This window comes from Coenobita brevimanus, chromosome 31 (genome assembly GCF_032717465.1).
Source record: "Coenobita brevimanus isolate Jiangsu-jjx chromosome 31, ASM3271746v2, whole genome shotgun sequence".
NCBI lineage: Eukaryota > Metazoa > Arthropoda > Malacostraca > Decapoda > Coenobitidae > Coenobita > Coenobita brevimanus.
This window is the reverse complement of record NC_136984.1, coordinates 19134416-19160161: the sequence shown is the minus strand read 5'-3', so window position 1 is coordinate 19160161 and position 25746 is coordinate 19134416. Positions and strand designations below refer to the sequence as shown.

Below are 25746 nucleotides of genomic sequence, written 5' to 3'. Positions count from 1 at the left end.
AGACCCCCTGAAAATCAGAGTTGGAAATTTATGCAAAGTGGAAGACCTTTCCAGTACCCCGACAAACTCTTCTGAGACGTTTCTTTCTAATTCATCAAATATCCCTGGAGGAGTTACACACACACACACACACACACACACACACACACACACACACACACACACACACAGCTGAATCTCATGCAATGATACAGGGCACTTTGCCGAAAATAATACCATCACTCTTTGGAGGACTGAAAGCTAGAGAATAATCCCATCTCTGGTGTACCCCCTAGATGTCAATCTTCCACTCACCTATATTCCTTCAGGGGCCTGTTTCTGCAATGACACCCAGTTGAGGGGGGGTCACCTTGATGCAGTGGTGGGGCTTGAAGCAAGGATGGCAGTGCCACCTACTCTGAAGGCATGCCTACCTTTGTAGAGTTTGGCATCTAATGGCCTTTTGGACCAAGCACCCCCTACATCATTGGTGGAGGAGGCCTGCTGGTGATGTTAGTCCCTGGCCATTTGCCATCTAGGGAGGGATTGTTGCCTCCCCACGTGTTAGCCGTGCGTGGCGTCCCGTAATGCTGAGAGACGGGAGTCCTGGAGGTTTAGCGATGTTGCACGATGCACCCTGCAGCTAGCAATACACCTCTTTGGTCTCTTATTCTGGCTAGACGGGTGGCCTAGTTGGGCCCGACCAGATCAATCAGCTGGTCATGCATTGGGTAGGGTCAAGTGGGCACTGGGGGGCCTGGTGACTCCTATCATCCTGGATTCACCCTTGCCCAGGTTCCCAGTGGTTACCTGCATATACTCTCCTTCTATCTCTGGGGTCGCCAGTGGTGTTGTCCCTGGCATACAACCTCCTCTTGTTGGGCTTCGTGGTAGGTAGAGGGGTGGGGGAATGAAGTTATTTATGGTCTTATTATGGCTGAGTCTCCGTCCAATTTTGGTACTTGTGTGGCAGGTGGCCGGGCCCACGAGTTCCTGACAACCAGCCACGTCGTTGCTCCTGCTGACCTTGTACCACGTAAGGGCAATAAGGGGAAAGAGTGCTTTCGAGGGAGCAACACACAGCCCTCCAAGAAAACTCTCTTACCCTTCACTGAGATGATGCCTGACTTCTTTGTACCTAACCAATACACTAAATTCCTAGATTTGAAGTTGGCTCCGACTGTTTCCGCTCCCACTTCTGTGGCTGACGGCTTGCACACTTCTGTGGCGGTGGCAGATGTCCACGTTGACTGGACTCCTTCTCCCGTCTTACCCAGTATGCCCAAGGCTCTACCTGTACCTGGCAAATATCACCTTTGTTCATCAGAATCCTCTCAGCATGAAGACCGGCCACCTAAGGTCTCTGTCGTTGACTGTCGACACCTCTCCTGTTCCCTCTGCCCAGCAAGCTGAGGGATCTATCCAGGTGACATCTGAAGCTGATGGTTTACCTCTGGTCCCGTCCTCACCTGGGGATGTTGATGGAAAGCTTGCTGGTGCTTCTGCTCCGAAGCATGAGATGGCCTTCTTAAAAGATTCAGGTCCTGTGAACTTTACTTCTACTTCTTGGGCTTTTGGTGGGAGCACTGGCTGTGGCCGTCGTATATCTCCAAAGGCGGCCCCTAAGCCACCTTCCAAACAAACTGGTGTGCCCACTCCAGGAAGGAGTGTTGTAAAACTTACTTCCTTGTCCTCATGTTTGCTTTCGGATGTTAGACAGAAGATGTGGGTTTCTGGTGCTGGGAAGGCTGCTCCTAAGGGCTCTCATAAGCATCAATCCCAACCCACTGGGGGGCATGGTTATCTTGTCCCTCATCCTGATTCTTCCTTCACTATGGATACTATGGCATTTTCAGCCAGTATACTATGATGGAATTGTCGAGGGCTGCATAGTAATTGGGAGGAGCTGCAGAACCTCCCTTTGTGTGTGTGTGTCTCCAAGAATCTCTTGTAGGGTTTACCACTCCCCATGCACCACCTGGGTACAATGCTTTTTACTCAGTGCCAACCTAGGGTCCTGTTAGGGGTGGTGCTGTTTTGGTGAGGGCTGACATCCCTCATCAGCCAGTCCACCTTCAGTCTGACCTCCAGTGTGTTGCTGTGGTTGTATGCCAACCGCTGGTATATGGCTTACTCTATTTATTTACCACCCAACACAACAGTTGGTAGGGTGGAACTTGAGAACCTTCTTGGCCAGTTACCTACACCCTTTCTTTTCTTGGGGGACTTTAATGGTCGACACCCTTTGTGGAGTGACTGTCTAGTTAACCATCGTGAGAGTATGTTGCTCCAATAAGGAGGATGAGGATGTTGCTCTCTTTTCATACTGGGAAGTTTACACATTTTCACCCCCCAACGAGTTCATTTACTGCAATTGACCTCTCTATCCACTCTCCTGACTATCTCCTTCACTTTACGTTGGAGGTTATGGAGGATTCTGTGGAAGTGATCACTTTCCCATCCTCCTTGCTGCAGCAATATCTAGTCCCTGTTCTTGTCTACCGAGGTGGACAGTGGATAAGGCAGACTGGTCCCTTTTCTCTTCCCTAATTTCTTTTAATGCCTCAGTAGAAGATTTTCCGCATATTGATGAGGCTTTTTCGTTCTTTACAACTGCTCTGCATTCTGCTGCCCATTATGCTGTTCCTAAAACCTCTGGCACATTTTGCTATTGATCTGTCCCATGGTGGAATGAGGATTGCAGTGCAGCTGTACGTGCCAAGAAGTTAGCATTCTCCCGTTATCGTAGATGCAGGACAGAGCATTATCTTATTGAGTTTAGAAGGACACGGGCTAAGGCTGTCGGGTACTAAATGAAGCTAATTGGGACTCTTGGATGGCTTACGTTTCATCTGTAAACTCAAAGACGCCAGTGTCTCAGGTGTGGAAGAGGGTGCGAGAGATACTGGGAAAATTCACTCAAGGTAGGTCTCCTGTGCTGATATCTAATGGTGAGCCTGTTGGTAACCCTGCAGCTGAGGCTGATATTTTTGCATCTGTCTGTGGCGGTCAGTCAGAGAGACACTAGCTCACCAATTCTTGCCAGACAACGGGAGATAGAGGAGGCAAGGTACTGGACTTCTGTTCAGAGAATGTGGAGTCCTACAACTTCCCTTTCTCTTATCATGAACTCCAATTTGCCCTTTCCCTCTGTCTTGACACCTCACCAGGGCCAGAAGATATTCCCTACGCAATGCTTTGGCACGTGAATGATGATGCACTGTCTTTTCTCCTCAGCTTTTTAAATAGAATCTGGAAGGAATCATCTCTTCCCTCCTCTTGGTGTGAGAATATTTTCTTGCCATTCCAGAAGTGGGGGAAGGCAGGTTACAGTCCCTTGGAGTATCGGCCAATTGCCTCAGCATCTTCCATCCATCCATCCATTGCCAGACGCCATGTATCCCAAACGGGGTGGTCAAGGGCTTAGAGTTAACTGTTTTACAGGGAGGGGCACTAATCCTCCACCAACCCCACTTGACACGTAGGGATGAAAGGAGAAACGGTGACATTGATGGATAGAACTTGGTACACCTGTAGTAGAGTCCCAGGCCGCTCCACCTTACTTCATCTTACAGCATCTTGCTTTGTATAAATTATCTGAGAAAATGGTCAAGACGTGCCTAATGTATTTCCTAGAAAGGAATGAATGTCTCTTTCAGGGTCATTCTGGTTTTTGAAAATATCACTCAACAACAGATGCACTGGTCCGTCTTGAGGTCGCAGCATGTGATGCTTTTGCTAGGCAGCAGCATCTGGTGAAAGTTTTCTTTGACCTAGAAAAGGCATATGATACTACATGGCGGTTTGTTATCTTCCAACAACTCCATTCTTTAGGTTTACGTGGCAGGCTGCCCCAATTTATAGTAACTTTCTACAAGACCGTTCATTCAGGGTCAGAGTTGGTGTCACCCTGTCTCATTCGTACCCTCAGGAGAAAGGGGTGCCTCGAGGATATGTCCTCAGTCTGACCCTTTTTGCAAACCATTGGATGGTATTGTGTCCACTGTTCCAGAAGGGGTGTCGTCCTTATTGTATGTTGATGATTTGGCTCTATGGTGTGCTGCTTCCCGAATGTCCGTGCCTGAACGTTGCATGCAGCTCACTCTGGACAGGATCTCTCGGTGGGCCACCATGCATGGCTTCCATTTCTCCCCAACAAAGATGGTGGCCTTGCATTTCTGCCGCTTAAGAAGTGTTCACCCAGATCCAGACCTCCAGTTATATGGCCATGGGGCGCGACGTGTGGACGAGACAAGGTTTCTTGGTCCTGTTTTTGACAGGAGACTGATGTGGGTACCACATAACCGTTCATTACGACTATCATGTCTCTGTGCCTTGTCTCTCCTATGGACTCTATCTCTCTTGTCTTGGGGTGCTGACAGAACCATCCTGCTCTGCCTTTACTGTGCCTCATTATGGAGCAAATTGGACTATGGATGTGTGATATACAGAATAGTATACTATTCTGTTACTGAGGCATGGCTGCTGCCACTAAATTCGGTCCAACATGCTGCGATTCATCTGTCAACTGGGGCTTTCCGGTCATCCCAACTGAAAGTCTATTGGTTGATGCAACGAACCGCCACTTGATCACCACCGGGAGTCCTTAATGGTGCAGTGTTGGCACCACCTTCACCGTCTACCAGCCTCAATTAGTTGGAAGACTGTCTCCGAGGTCACTCTTCTCCCCATTTATAACACCCACTCTTGCTATCCACACCAGTTTGGATACAAAGTGAGGGTTGCCATGGGGGATTTGGGTGTTCAGTCCTTCCCTGTTTGCCCTGTGGATGTCCCCTGAGTGGCTCCCTGGCATCTCCCAGTTGTATAACCATGTGATTACTTCCTTGAAAGGAAGGACTCCCTTTCCTCACAGGTAGATTTGTTCTATATTTTAGAGCATGCCCCTGCTCACATTACTCAATCCCTGTATATACTGATGGCTCTAAATCCCGTGTGGGGACAGGCTTTGGTGTCATTTTTCGTGATTTTAGCCGTGGTGGGAGTCTCCCTCCTTCGGCATCTGTTTTTACTGCTGAACTTACTGCCATACAAGTCACAGTTGAAATGATTTTTTAGTGTTCCTGCAGGTTTCTTTATCATTTTTAGTGACTCAGCCAGTGCCCTGCAAGCTTTGTCTCGTGGCGTCTCATCACATCCCCTAGTCCTCTCTGTCTTGGAGTGGCTTTACTTATTATGTAGGTGAGAATACTCTATACAACTGTGTTAGGTCTCTGCACTAGTGGGGGTAGTGGGTAATGAGCGTGCTGACTCTTTGGTGAGAGCTACTGCCTCTCGCCCTTCCTCCCCTCATTACCGTGTCCCATCCGAGGATTTATGTACAGCCACTGTAGAGAATGTCCGTTTCTGCTGACAGAGGATTTAGGATGTAACAGGTGAACAAACTTCGCAGCATTTGTTGGAACCTAGGCGATGGGGGGTATGTGGGGCTGTACCGATGGTGGGAAATTGCTTTGGCCCATCTCCGGATTGGCCACACTAAGCTGACTCATGTTTTATAATTGAGAGGGTGCCCCCTCCCTGTTGTGATGACTGTCTGGTTCCTTTGACCATGCGGCATCTTCTTGTGGAATGCCCCAGTCTTGGGGACCTTTCCAGGTGCCGAGCTGGCAATGGACCGTGCGTTCTCTCCTTGGTGCTTGGGGAAGAGGCTTATGCTATGGGGCGAGGCTTTCCCATAAGCTGTAGGGCTTTACCAAATTTTGGTTTGTGTTTTAACCCGCCCCATCCCGACCACTTCTTCACCACTGACTCCCCCCAATCCTGACCATTTTTGGATTTTTTTTTTTTTGGCCCAAACCTCCGCTTTTGGTGAGAAACTTCGAAAAATCAGAGGGAAATCGCTCACCTGAGGTTTAAAATACTCGAAACAGTACCTCCCCACCTTACTGTGTATTCTATCAGGCTGACTCCAAATAAAACGAGTTCTATGGGAGTGTAACCATTCCACACCACTCAGAAACGGTGTTTTTTTATTTGTTTGGTACGAATTTATATGTAGTAGGAGAGAATATTGGTTTTCACACAGTAATATAGGCAATATAAGCATTGTTTCACTCATGAAACACATCAACATACCTGACCTTTTTTGGCGACATTACCTGATCATCATTTCTGACTGTTTCTTCCTCTAATGCTATGTAAAGTTTGTCCTCCACATTGTCATCGATTGGGGAATCACTCTGGTCCTGAATTTCGTACCGTGTCATGACATGGCTTTACTGGCCAGGTCGCTGGTAACAGATGAATTGCTGAGACAATGGCGTGCTGGGAGGGAGGGGAGGAGGTCATGCTGGGTAAGGCATTGTCCCTGCCTGGCAACTTGTAGAGGAAGGTGTCCCGTGTATATGTACCAAAAATCACTCACAAAAATTGAAAATTGTGTAAATTAGGGACCTTGCAATTGATTCGCATTTATGAATGTCAATGGGATTGGCAGTGACAAAACGTGTGGATGTTAATTCACGTCGACGGGACGCCACGGGTTAATGATAATGTTCTCGTTTAATCTCAATCTTTCCACCACGTTTTAATTTCGGCTGTCTTTTATGCTGTTTTTTTTTAATACATTGTTTTCCCTTTGTTTTTTTATGGTTTTTATATATTTTGACTCTCTTTTAATGTTTGTGTTCGGCGGCATATAACCTCTGTTGTTGCACCACCATGTCACATTTTCATTCATTCATTCATTCACTCTGCATTGACATATTTTCCTGTCATGGATATGATTCCCCCATGAACGTTTATTATACCATGGACCTTCCAGATTGATTTTTTTTTCTCATGAGGATGATTTATATAAAACATTGTTTTCTCATCGACCTTCTATTCACATGGACATATTTTTCCCCCTTGGATAATTAATTTCACAATGGACCTACTTTCTCCATTGAACATGTTTTCCCCAAGGACGTATTTTCACACATCACCTAATTATTCCCATGAGAAAACACCAGTTCCACACATGGACCTGATTTGCCTCATGGGCTAATTTCCCAAAAGCCTTTTTTTTTTTTTTTCATTGGGCTTGTATTTCTAATTAGGCACATTTTTCCAGGGACGTATTACAATGGACCTACAGAATTCCTACGATGCACTTATTTATCCCATGGACCAATTTTTCCACTGAACAATCACACTTTTACCTACCCACTCTGCCTACCCTCCCGACCCCAAAACTTGCCCACCCACACACTGAAGACCAATCCCAGTTCAGCAACCCAACTCCACCCACTGATCCAAACCACCCACCAATTCATCCCAAACACCTATTTAACCAATCAAACTTGTCCACCTACGTACACATCCACCCTTCTCTCCCGATCCACCCACCCACCTACTCACACACCCTGTTTACCTATTGCATTCACACTACACACCTCACCCAAGTCATCATCTCCACCCACTCCACCTCAGCCAAGTACTCGATTAACTCCATCCACCCGCCCACCTACCTACCAACCCATCGTTACCATTCACTTGCACAGTGGCTTGCAAGATTCCACTCACGTGCACAGAGAGAGGCGCAAGTGCTTTTATTGTACAGGCAAACTCGTTGCTGTCCATTGGGATGCTCAGCACTTGCCTTATTGAGAGCTGATTTTTAACCTTGCTTGACTTTTCTCGAAACTAACGATTTATTCATCGATGAAGTAATAAAGCACTTGCTACTGTGGAAATGCATCAAACTCCACGCAAAATACCCCACTGCATCTTCCACGTATGCAGAACTTAACAACAAAGAGGAAAAAATAGAGGGGCCAAAACATCCCATTATAATTTTCAAACCAGATCAAACATGACTTATTACCTATTGACCACAAATGGGGATGGTATTCAAAATTTAACCAATCTTGAACTTGTACTTCATGAGATGCTACAAGGACAGAAACACTTTGCTTTTACTATATCTGCTATGGCAGTGGCATACTGGCATTTGTCCGGATTAATATATATATATATATATATATATATATATATATATATATATATATATATATATATATATATATATATTTATATATTTATATATATCACACTGGAGCCCAGTGTCCTCAGTATTGGACAGAACTGGGAATGTTCAAATCTTAATAAATTAGGGAACCCCCAGGTAGGGACCTGTGAGCTTTGCGACTATGAGCCGGTAGGTGGAGGGCGGTACGCTTATTACCCTCCCAGTGCAATGCCTCGGCCAGCAGCCCTTGGATCCAATGGGTTAAAGGCTGACAAATCTGTCAGTTTCTTTAACGCATTGGAGCCCAGTGTCCTCAGTACTGTACAAAACTGGGAATTATCAAATCTTAATAAAGTAGGGAACCCTCGGGTAGGGACCTATGAGTTTCGTGACTACGAACCGATAGGCGGAGGGCGGTACGCTTACTACCCTCCCAGCGCAATGCCTCGCCCAGCAGCCCTGGGATCCAATGATATATATATATATATATATATATATATATATATATATATATATATATATATATATATATATATATATATATATATATATATATATATATTGTTACGGAACAGAGAAAGATAACGTACACTTTAAGTGAGAATACTAAGAGTCACTACTGTCCCGTAAAGTTCCAGGTTCAAAACAAAAGAGTTAGGTAAAATTACAAGTTAAAGTTAAATGCTCAAACTAACAACAAAACATTCAGGACTCATAAGGATAATGTAATGGCAAATAAACAGGTTAAATATATGGTTAACTGCAATAGCCTCTATTAACACGAATTAGCAAGTAAATTTATCTAAGTCAGCCCTGATAAAATGAGATACCAGATAATACTCAGTGAATGCCAGATAAATTATTACAGATACAAACTATTATCAAAAATGACTGACATAACCCAACATTAATCAAAAACCTCACTAGGCCTAAGAATTAACCTTATGCTACACAGTACAAGAAAAAATGCAACAACACTTATACTCAAATTACACACAGCTGCTAGATGTTTGGAGATTTCTTGAGCACTCACAATAATAATATCTGTACAGGGGTGGACAGAGATGTGAACAAAATGAGGAGCAGATCTAAGTGGCAATGATGCAGAAACTGAGCTCATTATATAGGGGCCAGGAGAGCTTGATACAACTTGTAAGAAGGACGCGCAAATGAAGCCATGGGGACAAAGAGCTGAAAATCCCGCTCTGAATAACAGAGAGAACGACTTACTCTACTATAACGGTAGAAGGGGGGGACTGAGGCAGAACACGCTCGTGATCAAACATGCAGCAACTGTGCGTTAAAATTACACAAAGGATGATGAAATCATAGGCTATGTAACACCTCCCCACAAAGAAAAAAGAAATTTACAAAGGAAATTTCTTATTACTCTAAAACAGTCTGTATATGGCATTACAGAACATGCAAAAGTCTTTCCTAATTTTACAAAACATGAGATCTCCCTAGCACGTTCAGTCATAGGTACTTGCCAGTATCCCTTTAACAAATCAAACTTACTTATGTACCTAGCCTTTCCGATCTTGTCTATGCAATCTTCCACACGAGGGAGAGGGTAAGTGTCTGTTTTGGTTATCTGATTAACACGTCTGTAGTCGATGCAAAGCCGCTGTGACCCACCTGGCTTAGGGACCAGAGTGACAGGAGAACTCCACTCGCTCTGACAGGGCTCAATCATCTTGTGGTCCAACAGGTAGCCAAGCTCCTTCTGGATGAGAGGAACTTTCACTGGGTTCACACGGTAAGGAGGCAATTTAATTGGCTTTGCGTCTCCAACATCGACATCATGCATCAACACAGTGGTTCTTCCTGGAGTGGCACGGAACACTTGCGGGTACTCCTGCAGTAATGCCGAAAACTCCTGCCTTTCCTTGGGAGGTAGATGAGAAAGCTTAGTCTGGAGATCATTCATGATATCAGGATTCTTCCCCAAACTATAACTCAGGCTCATACTGCATGGGAGAGCTTCACTTGCAGACTCGGGTGGAACAGCTACAGTGCAGACTGGATTATTTTCGTCCCGCCTGTGATATAACTTTAGCATGTTGATGTGACATAGTTGCTTGCTCTTTCTACGATCTGGTGTGGCGATGACATAGTTGACATCACTGAGTTTCTTCTCCATGAAATAAGGGCCACTAAACTTGGCTTGAAGAGGTTGCCCATGAACTGGTAGCAGAATCAAAACCTGATCTCCTGGCTGAAAGTGGCGTAACCTGGACTTCTTATCATACCAAGTCTTCATCTTCTCCTGAGCAGCTCCTAAATTCTCTCTCGCCAGCTGTAAAGCAGTGGACAGCCGTTCTTTGAACTTCATCACATACTCCAGCAGGTTGACGTCATCTTCCTCCGACAGCCAGCATTCCTTGAGTAACTTAAGGGGTCCTCTTACTTCATGGCCAAACAGTAGTTCAAAAGGTGAGAAGCCCAGTGATTCATTTGGAGATTCTCTTGCGGCAAATACAACGAATGGAAGACCTTTATCCCAGTCTTTCTGATGTTCCAAACAGTATTTCTTGAGCATCGATTTGAGTGTTTGATGATATCTCTCCAACGCTCCTTGGGTCTGGGGATGGTAAGCTGAAGAGGTGATCTGGGTGATGCCCAACTCTTTCAGAGACTGCTTGAAAACGTTTGACATGAAATTACTTGCCCGGTCTGACTGTACCTCCTTGGGCAGACCAAACTTTGTGAAGAACCCTAGCATTTCCTTAACCACGTTCTTTGCTGAGATATTTCTAAGTGGAATGGCTTCAGGATAACGAGTAGCCATATCAATCATGGTCAACACATAAGAAAATCCTGAAGAAGTCTTAGGAAGAGGGCCCACAATATCCACCAACACACGGGTGAAAGGCGCCTCAAAAGGAGGAATGGGAACTAGAGGTGCAACCTTTTCGGTCTGATTACACTTCCCCACAACTTGACAGGTGTGACAAGACTTACAATACCAGGAAACATCCCTGAAGATACCTGGCCAGTAGAAGTGTTTCAAAATGCGTGCCACAGTCTTCCTCACTCCAAGGTGTCCTGCCAAACTGGTATCATGAGCCACTCGAATGATATCCTGCCTACAAACACGAGGGATGACAACTTGATGTACAACCTTTCATTCACAGTCGGCTGATGCTGTTGGGGGTCTCCACTTCCTCATAAGTACTCCTGACTTTACATAATAACAAGTAGAAGCACCGGCTGACTCTTCTTCACTGTAAGCAGAGTTAGCTAGACCTTTCAACTCAGGGTCAGCAACCTGCTACTCAACCAACTCTTGACGAGACAAATTATCAACACTACGGGGTACTGCCTCATCTGGTGAGTGGTCCAAATTAGCAAGAAAAGTGTCAGCTAGGATAACATCATCATCATCATTATCCTCTAAATCACCAGTAACTTTAGACTTAGCCCTAGTGACAGCACATGCAGGGAACACATCAGGGACATCACAATCCTGGGACACAGCCACTGGCTCACTAGACAACTGAGGAGCTGGACACACTTGACTTCCACCAATATCATTTCCAAGTAAGAAAGTTACACCTGACATTGGGAGTGTCTCAACCAACCCAACCATAACGGAACCATTAACAAAACCAGACTCTAAATTCACTCTGCACAGAGGGACAGAGAAGTAATTATTCCCTACACCTTGTAAGATTACAGTTTCATCAGAGGAATTAACATTAGAGCCTAGTACACTGGTCAGCATAAGGGATTGGCAAGCACCTGTATCACGATATATTTTAACTGATTTCCTGTCATTACTGTCCAGAGGACTGACAAAACCTTCAGACAGGAAATTAGCACATGAACTCTTGAGAGTGTCACCCACGTTACTGCTCAAAAGAGGAGCTCCATCATGAGAATTTAAGTTACCCCTCAAAGCAGGTTCAGTTAACTCAGTTAAAGAATTCTGGGAACTCTGAAGAGTGGACACTAGACCAATTGACTGAATATTTAAAGACTCCTTTTTGTTCACATCACGCTGTCTCCTGAAACATTTCTCCGTAGTATGACCAAGCTTACTACAATAAGTACATTTACTTTTCTGAAATCTAGAGGTGAAGCTGGTATTTACTTCCTGAGAAACATCATCTTTATTCTCTTTCCTGTTACCTGTACTCTGAGTAGAGGCAACGTACTTACTCTCAGCTTTCCCTTTTTCTTTAGAATATCTCTTGTGAGTGAGAACATACTCATCAGCTAAAACTGCAGCATCAGACAAATTATCTATTCTTTTCTCATCAAGATATAGGCTTACATCTTTACTAATACACCTTTTGAAGTCCTCCAGCAAAATCATCTGCTTAAATTTACCAAAATCAGAATCCACATTCTTAGAATTTAACCACTGCTCTAACAGATCTTCTTTGATTCCTGGATACTCAACATGGGATTGCTTATCTTGCTTGTAAGTTGTCCTAAATTTTACTCTATAGGCTTCAGGAACAAGCTCATAGGCCTTAAGAATCAAGCTCTTAACTACATCATAATTATCAGATTGATCCTGAGGCAAAGATGCATAAGTTACTTGAGCTTTACCGGTGAGAACAGTTTGAAGGAGTACTGGCCAATTCTGTTTGGGCCAATTAAAACCTGTAGCTACCCTCTCAAACAACTGAAAATACTTTGTTAAATCAGATTCATTAAAAGGAGGGACAAGTTTAACATTTTTAGCCACATCAAAATCATCAGAGCTAGATGATCCAGTTCCACCTTGTTTCATGCGATACTCATGGTCTGCCTGAATCCTAGCAATTTCAACTTGTGCCTCAGCCTCCTTAGAACGGGCCTCCGCCTCCTTAGCCTTAGCCTCCTGCAGGGCTAGCTGTAACTTAGCTAATTCAATCTGCGTTTGCTCATTTGGAGGAGTTACATTAAACAAGCTTTCATTAATCATGTCAACAATTTGATCTTTAGAATGATGAGAGCGAACAGCAATTCCCAATTGTTGAGCAACAAGCTTAAGTTCATTCTTTGTTCTGTTTTCTACATCACACACTGTTTGCACATTTGACAAAAAATCTTTGGCTTCATCAAGTGTAGTAATAGTAGACATAATTAATAAGTAACAGTCACAAAATATCAAGCAATATCCTTATGATAATATCCTGAATATCCTGATATGAGGTCGCCAAATTTATGTTACGGAACAGAGAAAGATAAAGTACACTTTAAGTGAGAATACTAAGAGTCACTACTGTCCCGTAAAGTTCCAGGTTCAAAACAAAAGAGTTAGGTAAAATTTCAAGTTAAAGTTTAATGCTCAAACTAACAACAAAACATTCAGGACTCATAAGGATAATGTAATGGCAAATAAACAAGTTAAATATATGGTTAACTGCAATAGCCTCTATTAACACGAATTAGCAAGTAAATTTATCTAAGTCAGCCCTGATAAAATGAGATACCAGATAATACTCAGTGAATGCCAGATAAATTATTACAGATACAAACTATTATCAAAAATGACTGACATAACCCAACATTAATCAAGAACCTCACTAGGCCTAAGAATTAACCTTATGCTACACAGTACAAGAAAAAATGCAACAACACTTATACTCAAATTACACACAGCTGCTAGATGTTTGGAGATTTTTTGAGCACTCACAATAATAATATCTGTACAGGGGAGGACAGAGATGTGAACAAAATGAGGAGCAGATCTAAGTGGCAATGATGCAGAGACTGAGCTCATTATATAGGGGCCAGGAGAGCTTGATACAACTTGTAAGAAGGACGCGCAAATGAAGCCATGGGGACAAAGAGCTGAAAATCCCGCTCTGAATAACAGAGAGAACGACTTACTCTACTATAACGGTAGAAGGGGGGGACTGAGGTAGAACACGCTCGTGATCAAACATGCAGCAACTGTGCTTTAAAATTACACAAAGGATGATGAAATCATAGGCTATGTAACAATATATATATATATATATATATATATATATATATATATATATATATATATATATATACAGAGAGAGAGAGAGAGATACATAGATAGATAGATATATCGTACTTACTTGAAGCTGTCCATCTACTACAGAAGTCAACAGTCTATACTCATTAAGATGGTGTGTTTCTTAGTCTTTTGTGCCAACGTGTGTGACTGTACAAACCAGTTCTGGATCCGCAAACTTTGCCACACTGTTGGCATGTCAAGTCCTGCTTTGCTAGGAGAACTTTGTTTTGGTTGTGCCTCTGTTGTCTACGCTGTTCTCTGGCCAGGTTTCGAGTATCTTCTAGGTGAATGTTTCCTTCAATGCAGTGGGCACTCCATATATTCCTGTCAGAGGCTTTGGTTTCAAGAACTTTTGGCATTATGTTCCATTTCTTCAGGGTTGTCCTAGCACCATCTTTATATCTCATTTTCTGTTCCCCTGGGTTGCGATGTGCTGCAGGGAGTTGGCCATACAGAACCTGGTGGGGAAGACGATGCTCAGGCATGCGGAACATGTGTCCAACCCGTCTGAGCTATTTTTTAACCGGCATTGTTTTTTGTGCTGGTTGACTTAACTCAGCGAAAAATTGTTAGGAAGGGACTTTAACCTCCCATGTGAGTCCTAAGATGCGCTGTAAGCATTGGATGTGAAAAGACTCAAGCTGTTTGATGTAATATTGATACGTAGTCCAGAATTCAGTACCATTTAAGAGGGTGGAGAGGCATACAGTTAACTAAACTGATATCTTTGTCTCGATCCTCAAGTTGGTGCCTTCAAAGACTGTGGATCTGAGATGCCCAAAAGAGGCTGAGGTGTGACAAATTTGTGGAAGGACTTCTGCACCAATGTTATGTTTTTCTGTGAGCACACTTCCAATGTAGGTAAAATTCTCCACCTGTTTTACATTTTCGTCATTTATCTGAAATGGAAAAGGCTCTGCTGCATCGATTTTCTGAGATATTATTGCTGTCTTGTTGACATATTTTATTCGGAGAACAATTGCATGGTATATGTTGGAAATGATGGTGAGAGACTGCTGTAGGGCTTCTGGGGTATGTGTAAGGACAGCACAGTCATCAGCATATTGGAGCTCTAGGAAATGAACTATTTCAGTCTTTGACTGTGCTTGAAGATGTCTGGATAAAACTAAGTTACTATCTAGACCGATGAGGATTTTTATTCCATCATCAGGACACATTTGCTGGTGACTTAAAAGGGTGACTGCAGTGAGACAGATACTGAAAATGACAGGAGCCAGAACACATCCTTGCTTTATGTCCACATCAACAGTGAAAGGTTCGGATTTGCTCCCACTTATGGACACACGAGCATTCATGTTTCATGCAGACTCTTCAGGATGGTAAGAAAATTGGAACCCCAAATTTTGAATGGGCATTCCATAAGAGTTCTCGATTGACAGTGTCAAATGCATTTGCAAGACTGATGAATGCAGTAAGTCATGGCTCTGCTCATAGCATTTCTCCTATATTTGTCGGACAACAAAGATCACATCACAGGTACTTTGTTCCTTCCGAAATCCACGTTGTGTTTCAGGGAGTGTTGACTTGGTGAAATGTTTTGTTGGTCTGGATAACATTATCTTGGCTAGTGCATTGCTAACATTCATAAGGAAGGAGAGCCTCTGCTGCTGTCAAAATATCATTGCCCCCTCTTCTTCCTGTAGATGGTTACATTATCAGAGGCAGGCCATTCTGTTGGAATTTGTTCTTGGTTCCAGATAGTATGCGATTATAAAGGTGCAGATGAAGAAACTGGCTATCCTCTTATCAGTTCAGATGGTATGGCGTCAGGGCCAGGGCTTTTGTTATTTTATAGAGATTGAATGGCCTTAATGGTTTCTGCAGATGTAGGTGGGACAACAAGATCTGGTGCCTGAGGGGTATTTGGGATGTTATCAAGGATATTATGCTCCACAAGGTTTCTATGATTCAGTAAGATATTGAACTGTTGTGACCATCTTTCTAGGTTTGCTTGCTTGTCTTTCAGGAGCTCTCCTTTGGCTGATCAAGCAGGATTTATGTCGTCTTACGTTGGCGCATAGATGGTTTCAGTGGACTTGTAGAACCCGTGATGGTCATTAATATCAGCAAGTCTTTCCTGCTCTTTCACTTGCTTAGTCCGCCATTTGTTTTGCATGTCACACAGTTTTCTTTGGGTTTCATTTCTCAGATTCTGGAATTCAGTTTTTAGGGTTATGGAGCTTGGATGAGCAAACCAGTGGTTATGTGCTCTATTCATCATTACAAGAAGGTCATGTATGCCTTCAGCATTTCCATCAAACCGATCTTTATGGTGGCGAGTGGAAAAGCCTAGTGTTGTTTCTGTAGTGCTCTGGAGTGGCAGCTTAATATTTGGCCACTCTGCATTAAGGTTTGCTGCATTCTTGTTTGGCTCAAGTGGTGGGCATTGCGAGAGCTTCTCTGTAATAGTTCTGTAGAAGGTGTTACACGTTGCCTCCATCCTTTAACCTACTGCAGTTTAGTTTCTTGATGGATGGAATGCTGCTCATTTGTGGCCAGATAACTAACTGCAGTTTGGAGACTATAACATTATGGTCTTTGGAGCACTCAGAACCTCTCATAGCTCTGGTTATAAGAACTACTCATCGACCTTCCTGCCTTACATTGACATAGTCAAGTAGGTGCAATATCTAGATAGTTGGTGCATTCATGATGTCTTGTGTTTATTCTTGAGCTGCAAAATGGTGTTGGTGATGAACAGACTGTGTTCTGAGCATAAGGAAACCAGTCTAAGGCTATTGCTGTTCATGTTACCAACACCATGACAACCTATAATGCCTTCCCAAAGGTGATTTTTTTCCCTTACTATGGCATTAAAATCTCCAAGCAGGATCACTTTGTTATAAGGTGGTATTAAACGAATGGTGGCAAGCAAAGTGCCATACTGTAAAAGGAATCTTTGACGATGTCCTCAGAATCAGTTGTTGCGGCACAGGCACTGACGAGTGTTCCATACTGGCCTTTAGAGAGTGGCATGCACTAGGACACCAGCCTCTCTGATATACAAACAGGTGTTTCTTAGATATTATATAGAAGGTTGCTTCGGCCTGCAAAGCTGATACCATGATTTCTTCTTACATTGTCTGAGTATCCTCTCCAGAAAAAGGTATACACTTCTTCTGCTTCTATAAGGTTACCCTCTCCTAAGAGGCGAGTCTCAGACAAGGCAGCAATGTCAGTTTTATATCTTTTGAGTTCATGGGCAAGAAGGGCAGTTCTGCAGCATCGTCTTGTGTCGTAGTCAGTGTCAAACAAGGTCATATATTCCAGATAGCAAGAGACAGAGGGATTCCTTTAATTTTTCGACTGCACTGTGGGATGACTTGGCAAGGTGGTGTAGAGCAGCAAATGTTTAGGTTACCTTCTCTAAATCCCTCCCCATCAGAGGCAAGCAGTTGGGCATTCATTTCCAGCTGCTTGGTCGCACTGGATACTGCCGAAGGCATGACCTGCTCAAATGCCATCATGACAGTGTCCACTGGGGCAGCAACTTCCTGCCACATCCATGATCTGTCAATGCCGCCCTAGCCTGTTGCCATAGGTCTTTTGTTCTGGTGAAAGATGAGATGGGAGATGAGTATGGCAGTGAGCCTGCGCAGTGAATGCATTTGGTGTGATGGTGAGGGTGGGCAGTCCTTACCATCATGTAATATGGCCCTTGCTGGCCTGTGATATTGCCATGAAGATTCACAATCATCTACCTAGCAAGGTTGCAGGAGTCTATCGGGAGCTCTGTCTGATGAGCCATGCCTTGCATGGGACTCCACTCACAGATTTTTCGTTCATGGTTTACACTTGCAGCCCTGACCACAAGGGCAGTCCACAAGGCAATGGACCTGGGAACACTTCGTCCAACCTCTCACTGATGGCCCTTCCAGCATAGGTAACCTGGTCCTTCTGCTGAGGGGATCTTCTGCTGGTAGGGCCCACCAGATTTACAGGGCAAGCAACCCTCGCCTCCCTCCCCCCCAACACACACAAAGTCCAACATCCACTATCCCCCCTCCCTCTCAAAACACACACACACACACACACACACACACACACACACACACACACACACACACACACACACACACACACACACACACACACACACACACACACATCAAAAACACATACTGGAGCACATACAGTAAAGGCGTCCACACATGTACACACTTCCACAATCACCCGACATTAATCCTGAGGGATTGACAAAACGCTGGCAGGGCCTGAATATACTTGATATGGAAAGGGCCTGTGTTTTGACTGTAGGTTCAGTTCCTGGGTCAGTGCCTCAGCTCCAGGTTCAACTCTGTTTAACTGAAGCATCATCTTTGAGGTATTTTATGGATTCATCTATAGCCTTTGTATACATCTGTGGTTTTAGTGTAGACTCAATTCCTGCTGAAGCATCTCAGCTCTAGGTTCAACACCACGCTTAACTGTCACTTCAATTCCATTGCAGTTTTACCAGCACCTTTAACCTTGAGTTCTCATTGCACGTTCAGCTGTACCATTTGCACTTATAAATCAATGCTGGTTTAACTACGGTTTTCTTTCTTTAGGCTTAATTATACATCTCTTTAAGTATCCCATATGTCTTAAGTTTTCTGAGTTCAGTAGGTCCCTTTAAAGTACTCATGGGTCAAGGAAATATTATCGAAATCCATCGAGGGTCCCTGTAAGTAACTGTAAGCCTTGTAAGTTATGCATCTGTAAATACCAGTGAATCCCTATAAGTACATTGAAGCCCAGGTAAGGACCTAATAGCCTCTAATAATTTTTGTTTGTTCATATAATTCCCTGAAGGTTAGTCGTAAGTTGCTGTGGGTCCTGGTAGGTACTGGTAAGATTGCAAAGTTCATAGCAGATCCCCGTAAATCACGAAGTTTTCGATAGGTCATAGCAGTAGGTCAATTCCCAACTAGGAATGGTGTAACACAGACCGTTGATGCTTCAGGTCTCCCGCATACCATGTCATTTTCACAGGGTTCTGGTCCTGTGGGCTGAACTTCTATACTGGGACTTCTGGTGGTGGCACTGGCCGTCCTGCATCTCCCAGGGCGGCCACTAAGCCACCTTCCAAAAAAACTGATCTTCCATTTTAGAGGATGGATGTTGTAAAACTTTCAACTTCTTCATCCCCACGTATTCCTACGGTAGTTCGGCACAGAGTGTGGGTTTCTGGGGCTGGGCAGGCTCCTCCTAAGTGCCTTCCTAAACATCAACCCAAGCCCACTCATTTGTCAGGAGCTGTACAGTCCTGCACCTTACCCTGATCTACCATCTACTTTGGGTTCTGACATTAAGTGGAATTGTAGAGGTTTACGTGCCAGCTATGAGGAACTGTGTCACCTTCTTGCACAGTTTTCTCCTGTATGCATGTACTATTGGACACAAGTATTCTTAAACACCTCAGATTTGTCTCTCCCAGATTTCATCTGGTAACACTGACTCCATGTCCAGATGTACGATGTCCTATGTTCCCCACTTCATTTTCCCCTTACGTACGTCTAGCTATCTACTTACCTTGGGGCGGTAAGCTATGAATATTGTTATTAATCCTCCATTCAGCCAAAGTTTATTTGCTTTGATATTTCATGTGTGAAGAAGAGAACTGTCTCTCCTTCCTCCCCTCCTTCTATCCGCCTCCCTCCTCGTACCCTTTCTCTTTCTCTCTCCTAATCCTCCCCTTCCTCCCTCCCTCCCTCTCTTCCCGTTCCCTCTCTCCTTATCCTCCCCCTCCCTCTCTCTCGTTCTCCCACCCTCGCTCCCCTTATTCTCTATCCCCATCCACCCTTCTGATTGTCTATCTGTCTGTCTGTCTCATATGCTATAACTGTCAAATACACAGTGGCAGTGCTAGGTTTCTTGCTAGGAGTAATTTTCCCATTCTTACAGAAAGTTTTTCTCTGTACTTCAGAGTAGTTTCATGACGAACTCTCCATACTTCTTGTCCAGTGCTCTTCCTATTTCGTATAGAGCTGGAGTGATGATGATGTTATCTATACATCTGTGTATAGACTATGGAGATTAAGAAGGTAGAAAGGATGTGATTATATTATTAATGGAGTAAAATTTCCATAAAATATTATGGAAATATTACTAAATAAATGCACTGGTAACAGCCCTGTAGCATACAAAAGGTGTTTCTACATAACCTAATAACCTAAGGTGCATTTTATCAAAACCTATAAAGTACTGCACACTCTGTAGTGAAAAGTTTGTAATGGATCGTTCCTCCCCACAATTAGGGATAACCCCCTGCAGCCTGTCAGACAGAGGTATCAGATCTGTATAACTACAATTCTTTCATTTCTTTTGAATAGTTCCCATTCACCCATTATTCGTTGTTCGAGGTGTTGGAGTGTTCTATTTGCCACTGGGACCCACAAGCAAACTCTACTACCCAAACAGTCCTCACTGGGGTTCAGGTGGTCCTCCAGTTGATGGGCAGTTATCCCGAAAAAAGTGACAAACCACCTATCCTATAATATGTGTGAATGAATCCGCTAAAAGCATTGGCCCAAGAATATATATATATATATAGATAGATAGATAGATAGATATACTGTATATATATATATATATATATATATATATATATATATATATATATATATATAGATAGATAGATAGATAGATATACTATATATATATATATATATATATATATATATATATATATATACTGTAAGTACCATGTACTGTAGGTAAGAATTTTTTTGCATTATTTAAACATAACTTCCTTTTTTAACACCAACTTTACTATTGCCCATATTAATATAAATTATAAATAATACATGTAATGAAATTCTGGGTATGTCTCCTGACCTCGTTATGCAAGAAAAACAAAATTCACATTAACTAACAACACATCACCCGTCGGCGTTGGAATCGTGTTACAGTGCCAAAAACAGTGTAACACAATGAAAATATTCCTAATAAATTAATACACGCATACCAAACATACCATGGCAGTGCCTATGACTATATTCATTACGTTTTACTAATACTGTAATAATTAATACCAGGTCGCCTATAAAATTACATCAAGTCAGAGTTTTGATACACACAGTCTGTTATGTATAACAATTATTGTTAAAGGGAATATTTTCCCCATTTATCACTCTTTAACTGAATCATGGGTTATACACAATTTTATGTTAATACTGTTCCGCCAGCCATACTGCTAGGAAGCCAGGGTCGCATGCGGGCCACAGACCACAGGTTGCCTATGTAGCGAGGTGTTTGTCCGAGTAGCTTCACTCATTAAAAACACTTGGAGAGGAAGTGATAGGGAGGGGTGATAGAGAGAGGGGTAGGGGCAGGAGAGACCAGTTGTTGATATTATAAATATCATTATTATTTCACAACTGACCAAGGCTGAACAAGTTCCTAGGAAAGCCAAAGCCCAACCTGGCTGCGCTAATGTTAGTGAGAGTAGTCAGACTGGGGTGAGGGAAAGGATATGGCCTAGGAGCAAATGCAGAGTTAATCTCAGAAATCCTGGTGACTGGCAAAAGCCTTGATTTCATGTGACCCTGCGGACACAAATCCAACCAACTAATATCAGAATATAAGAACAAATACCTTAGATAAATAATTGGCTGGACGGAGTGATTAACAAAAACTACTCATCGATAATGGCATAACAGACGAAATATCATCTCAAGCTAGACAGAGAGAGAGACAGACAGACAGACAGAGACAGAGACAGAGAATATGAGGAGCAAGGAAGGGAGAATGAGAGATAGAGGAGGGGGGGGTGAGGAGAGAGGCAATGAAGAGTGGGAGGGAGGGAGTATGAGAGAGAAAGGGACGGAAAGATGGGGAAGGGGAGGAGAGACCAGTTTCTTTCACACATAAAAGTATTATCAGAGTAAATAAACATTTGGCTGACTGGAGGGATTAATAACAATAATAACCCCTTAACCATGGGGCATCACTTTTGTGATTCTGTGTTATTTTGAATTCGCCCGTGTTTTCAAGTGGTGGCTTGTATCATCTATCAGTACTACCAGTGTCCAGCTATACTCGGTTCTACTAATGTCATCTGTACTCCCACCCACTGTTGACAATTTAGCCATTTTTCCCCTGTCCTTGACTCCCCCCATTACCTTCCCTCCATTACCCTCTCCCGCCTGCCCAGCTGCGCTATGCAATGGAAATCCTGGACGGATTTTTCCACTCATTTTATCCACTGAAATGTGCCTTATGCCCTATTCTTATACAAAATGATATATAAAAGAAAGAGAAAAGGTAACTGATACTGCCATACATCTGGAATGGGCTAATTATCACCAGGCAACACCCCAAGTGAACTCATTCATTAATTTTCCCTGTTTATTCCCCCTTGAAATATGCCGTATGACCTATTCTCGTAACAAAAATATATATAAGAAAGGAAGGGAGAAGCCTAAGTGATATTTACATTCACCTGAAACTACCTAATTTATTATGTATTGTCTAGATTTCCTACCAATCATTTCATAGCATATAAATTAGTAGCTGTCACCACACTGACATTGTCAACCCTTCCCTGCCCCTAGGCAACAGCATTCAGTTTACTGTTGTCTTTCAAGGTGAAACCATGTCGGATTCGCGCCTGTCCAATTCCGCCACTTCTTGGTTCACTGCAAAGGGCCCAGTGACCTCTACCCTTACTAAACCTCGTGTGGGAAGGGGTAAAGGGCTAAGTGACTGCTGTGGAACGTGAACTGGCTAATTTATCGATGATAATGATGGACAGTGACTACAATATTTCTGGTGACATGTAAATAATGTGTAAATAGCAAGTGAAAGCAATGAATGTAAATATAATAGTACAGTGGAAATTAGTTTGATATGTTTCTGCAAGTGACAGAGCATAACATAATGTAAATAAAATAGAAATGTAAATAATGTAAATAAAATAGAGAGTAAATAGAAATGTAAATAATTAGTAATATAAGAATACCAGTATAAATACTTGGAGTAATGAAAGTGAAAGTGAAAGCTTCGCTCTAGCATGTCTGCAGGATATTCACATGTGTGCAGGATATTCACGGAAGAAATATGGGCAGCATGTGATGTGGTGTGTGGGGAGAAGAGAAGACGGAGGGGGGTGCAAGGAACAGCGTGGTGGTATGAAGAGGTGAGACAGGCTGTGGCACAAAAGAAGAAAGCATACAATGAATGGATGAGAAATAGGGGCGTGGAAAAAGTTGAAAGGTGGAAGAGAGAGTTATATGTAGAAAGAAAGAGAGAAGTGAAACGATTAGTAAGCGAGAGTAAGAAGAGAGTGGATGAGGAATTTGGATGGAATTTGAGTGTAAAGTGGAGGGACTGTAAGAAAATGTTCTGGAAAGAGGTGAAGAGAGTAAGACATGGTGGCAGTGAAGTTAGCAAGAGTTGAAAGATAAAAATGATAGATTACTAGTGGAGAAGGGAGAAAAAGTGAGCAGATGGAGAGAACACTTTAAGGAATTGATGAACATGGAGGATGGAAGTAATGCGAATATAAGTGGCTGGGGAATGGTTGGGAGGACTGAGATGAGAATAGGATAGAAGTTGTGGAAGCAATGAAGAAAGTCAAATTGGGGAAAGTCCCAGGAATTGATGGAGAGTGTGGTGAAATACTGAAGCATGGGGGAGAGATAGTAGAAGAATGGATCTGAAAGATGTGCAGATTGGCCTGGAAAGAAGGTGAAATCCTGGAGAACTGGAAGTCAGGTATAATTATTCCCTTGTACAAAGGAGAAGGGGAAAAAGAAGTGTGTGGTAATCATAGGGGCATTTATCTTCTTAGTGTAATAGGAAAAATGTATGGTAGGATACTTATTGACAGAGTTAGAGAAAGAACAGAGGAATTAGTTGGAGAAGAACAGGGAGGCTTTATGAAGGGGAGAGGTTGTGTAGATCAGATATTCATTCTTAGATCTTTAGTGGAAAAGTTTCTAGAGAAGGGAAAGAAGTTGTATGCGGAGTTCATGGATTTGGAGAAAGCATATAACATGGTGGATAGACAAGGATTGTGGAAAGTATTAAGAATATATGGAGTAGATGGGAAGTTGTTGAATGCTGTGAAGAGTATGTATGATGGTGCTAAGGCTGTAGTGTGTGTGGATGGTGAACTGAGTGAATATTTCTCTTTGATGGTTGGGTTGAAACAGGGATGTGTCATATCTCCATGCTTGTTCAATCTGTACATGGATGGGGTAATAAAAGAGGTACAAGGTAGGGCAGTGGATGTTGGAGTGGCCCTGGTGAGAGAGGGTAGTGTTTGGAAACTCCCTGAACTGTGTTTGCAGATTATACTGTGTTGTTGAGTGCAGACGAATGGGAGCTGCAATGCTTGGTGGATGAGTTTGGGAGAGTGCGTAAGAAACGGAATCTAAAGGTGAATGCGGGGAAGAGTAAAGTGATGGTCTATGAGAGAGGTGAAGTCAGTGAATGTACAGTGAGGTTGGATGGTGTGGAAATGGAAAATGTGAGTACGTTTAAGTACTTGGGTAGTGTGATGAGTAAGGATGGAAGTTTGGAGGGTGAAGTGCTTGAAAGGGTACAACAAGGAAGAAACGTTGCTGGTTCCTTGAAAGCAGTGATAAGAAACAGAGAAGTGAGCATGGACGTAAAAAAGTTACTACATGACAGTATGGAAGTGAAGTTTGGACGTTGTTGGAGGGATGCAAGTCAAGAGTGAGAGCAGTGAAAATGTGTTATTTAAGAGGAGCCTGTGGAGTCACATGGAGAGACAGGCTGACAAATGATGATATAAAGGTGCATTGTGGTGTGGATGTGGGTGTGATAGGAAGCATTAGGAGGAACACACTGAGGTGGTTTGGCCATGTGGAGAGGATGGAGAGTGAAAGACTGACGAGGAGAGTGTATGTGAGTGAGGTGGAGGGGGGGAGAGGGAGGGGGAGGCCGAGGATGAGATGGAGGGATGGGGTGGAGAGGTTTTTGAGAGAGGGGGGTGTGAGTTGGGAGCAGGGGAGTGAAATGGCGGGGGACAGGGCGACGTGGAGGCGATTTGTTTGTGGCCACCCCGTACGGGATTTAGCCGTCTGGCAATAGATAGATAGAATGAAAATGAAAGTGAAAGCTTCATTCTCTATGCTAGTTTACTGAATGAGAAAGTGAATGCCTGGAGTGAAAATAAACAACTAGTACTGAAAGAAACATATGGATAAATGTTGTATATATAAATAAGTGTAATATAGAACTAGGGATATAAAGTGTGAGTGTGTTTATAAATAATAAGCTATTAACACACAGTAGTGAAGATATCCTTGTTAGGACTCCATATTATATTTACAAATCATAATAGATAGATAGATAAATAGATAGATAGAGAGACAGATAGAAGCAAGAAGTCAGATGATGAGAAGGTACTGTGTCTGCAAGAATCGAGCAATGCTAAACATGCTTACACACTCTTAACTCAAGGAATGCTTTATAGGCACACGACAGCGCCTAGGGACCATATACACACATACACACATACACACAGGCTTCTAGAACTTTCCAATCACAGGGAACACACGTGATACGACTTCTGCTACACCAGAATTTAGGAAAGAGAGCTCAGAAGGAAGCTAGCCATAGAACAGACAGGTCGCAGGGAGAAGGGCTTAGCAACTTGAGAAAGAGACAGAGAGAGCGAGACAGGGAGACAGGGACTCTACTCATACTCACTCGTGAGTGAGAGACTTGTTAATATTTCCAAGACAAATAAAAATAGTTCCATACTATTCTTTACCTCTCCTGTCATTGCACGACAAATGGGAAAGAAGATTATCTACTTACAAAGCTACTC

At 43.1% G+C, this 25746-nt stretch overlaps 1 protein-coding gene across 1 annotated transcript in view; it reads right to left on the bottom strand.

Annotated features, from left to right (window-relative positions):
• LOC145395514 (cytochrome P450 4C1-like) overlaps positions 1–25746 on the bottom strand; it is a 192746-nt gene that overhangs the window by 16736 nt on the left and 150264 nt on the right. The window lies entirely within an intron of this gene.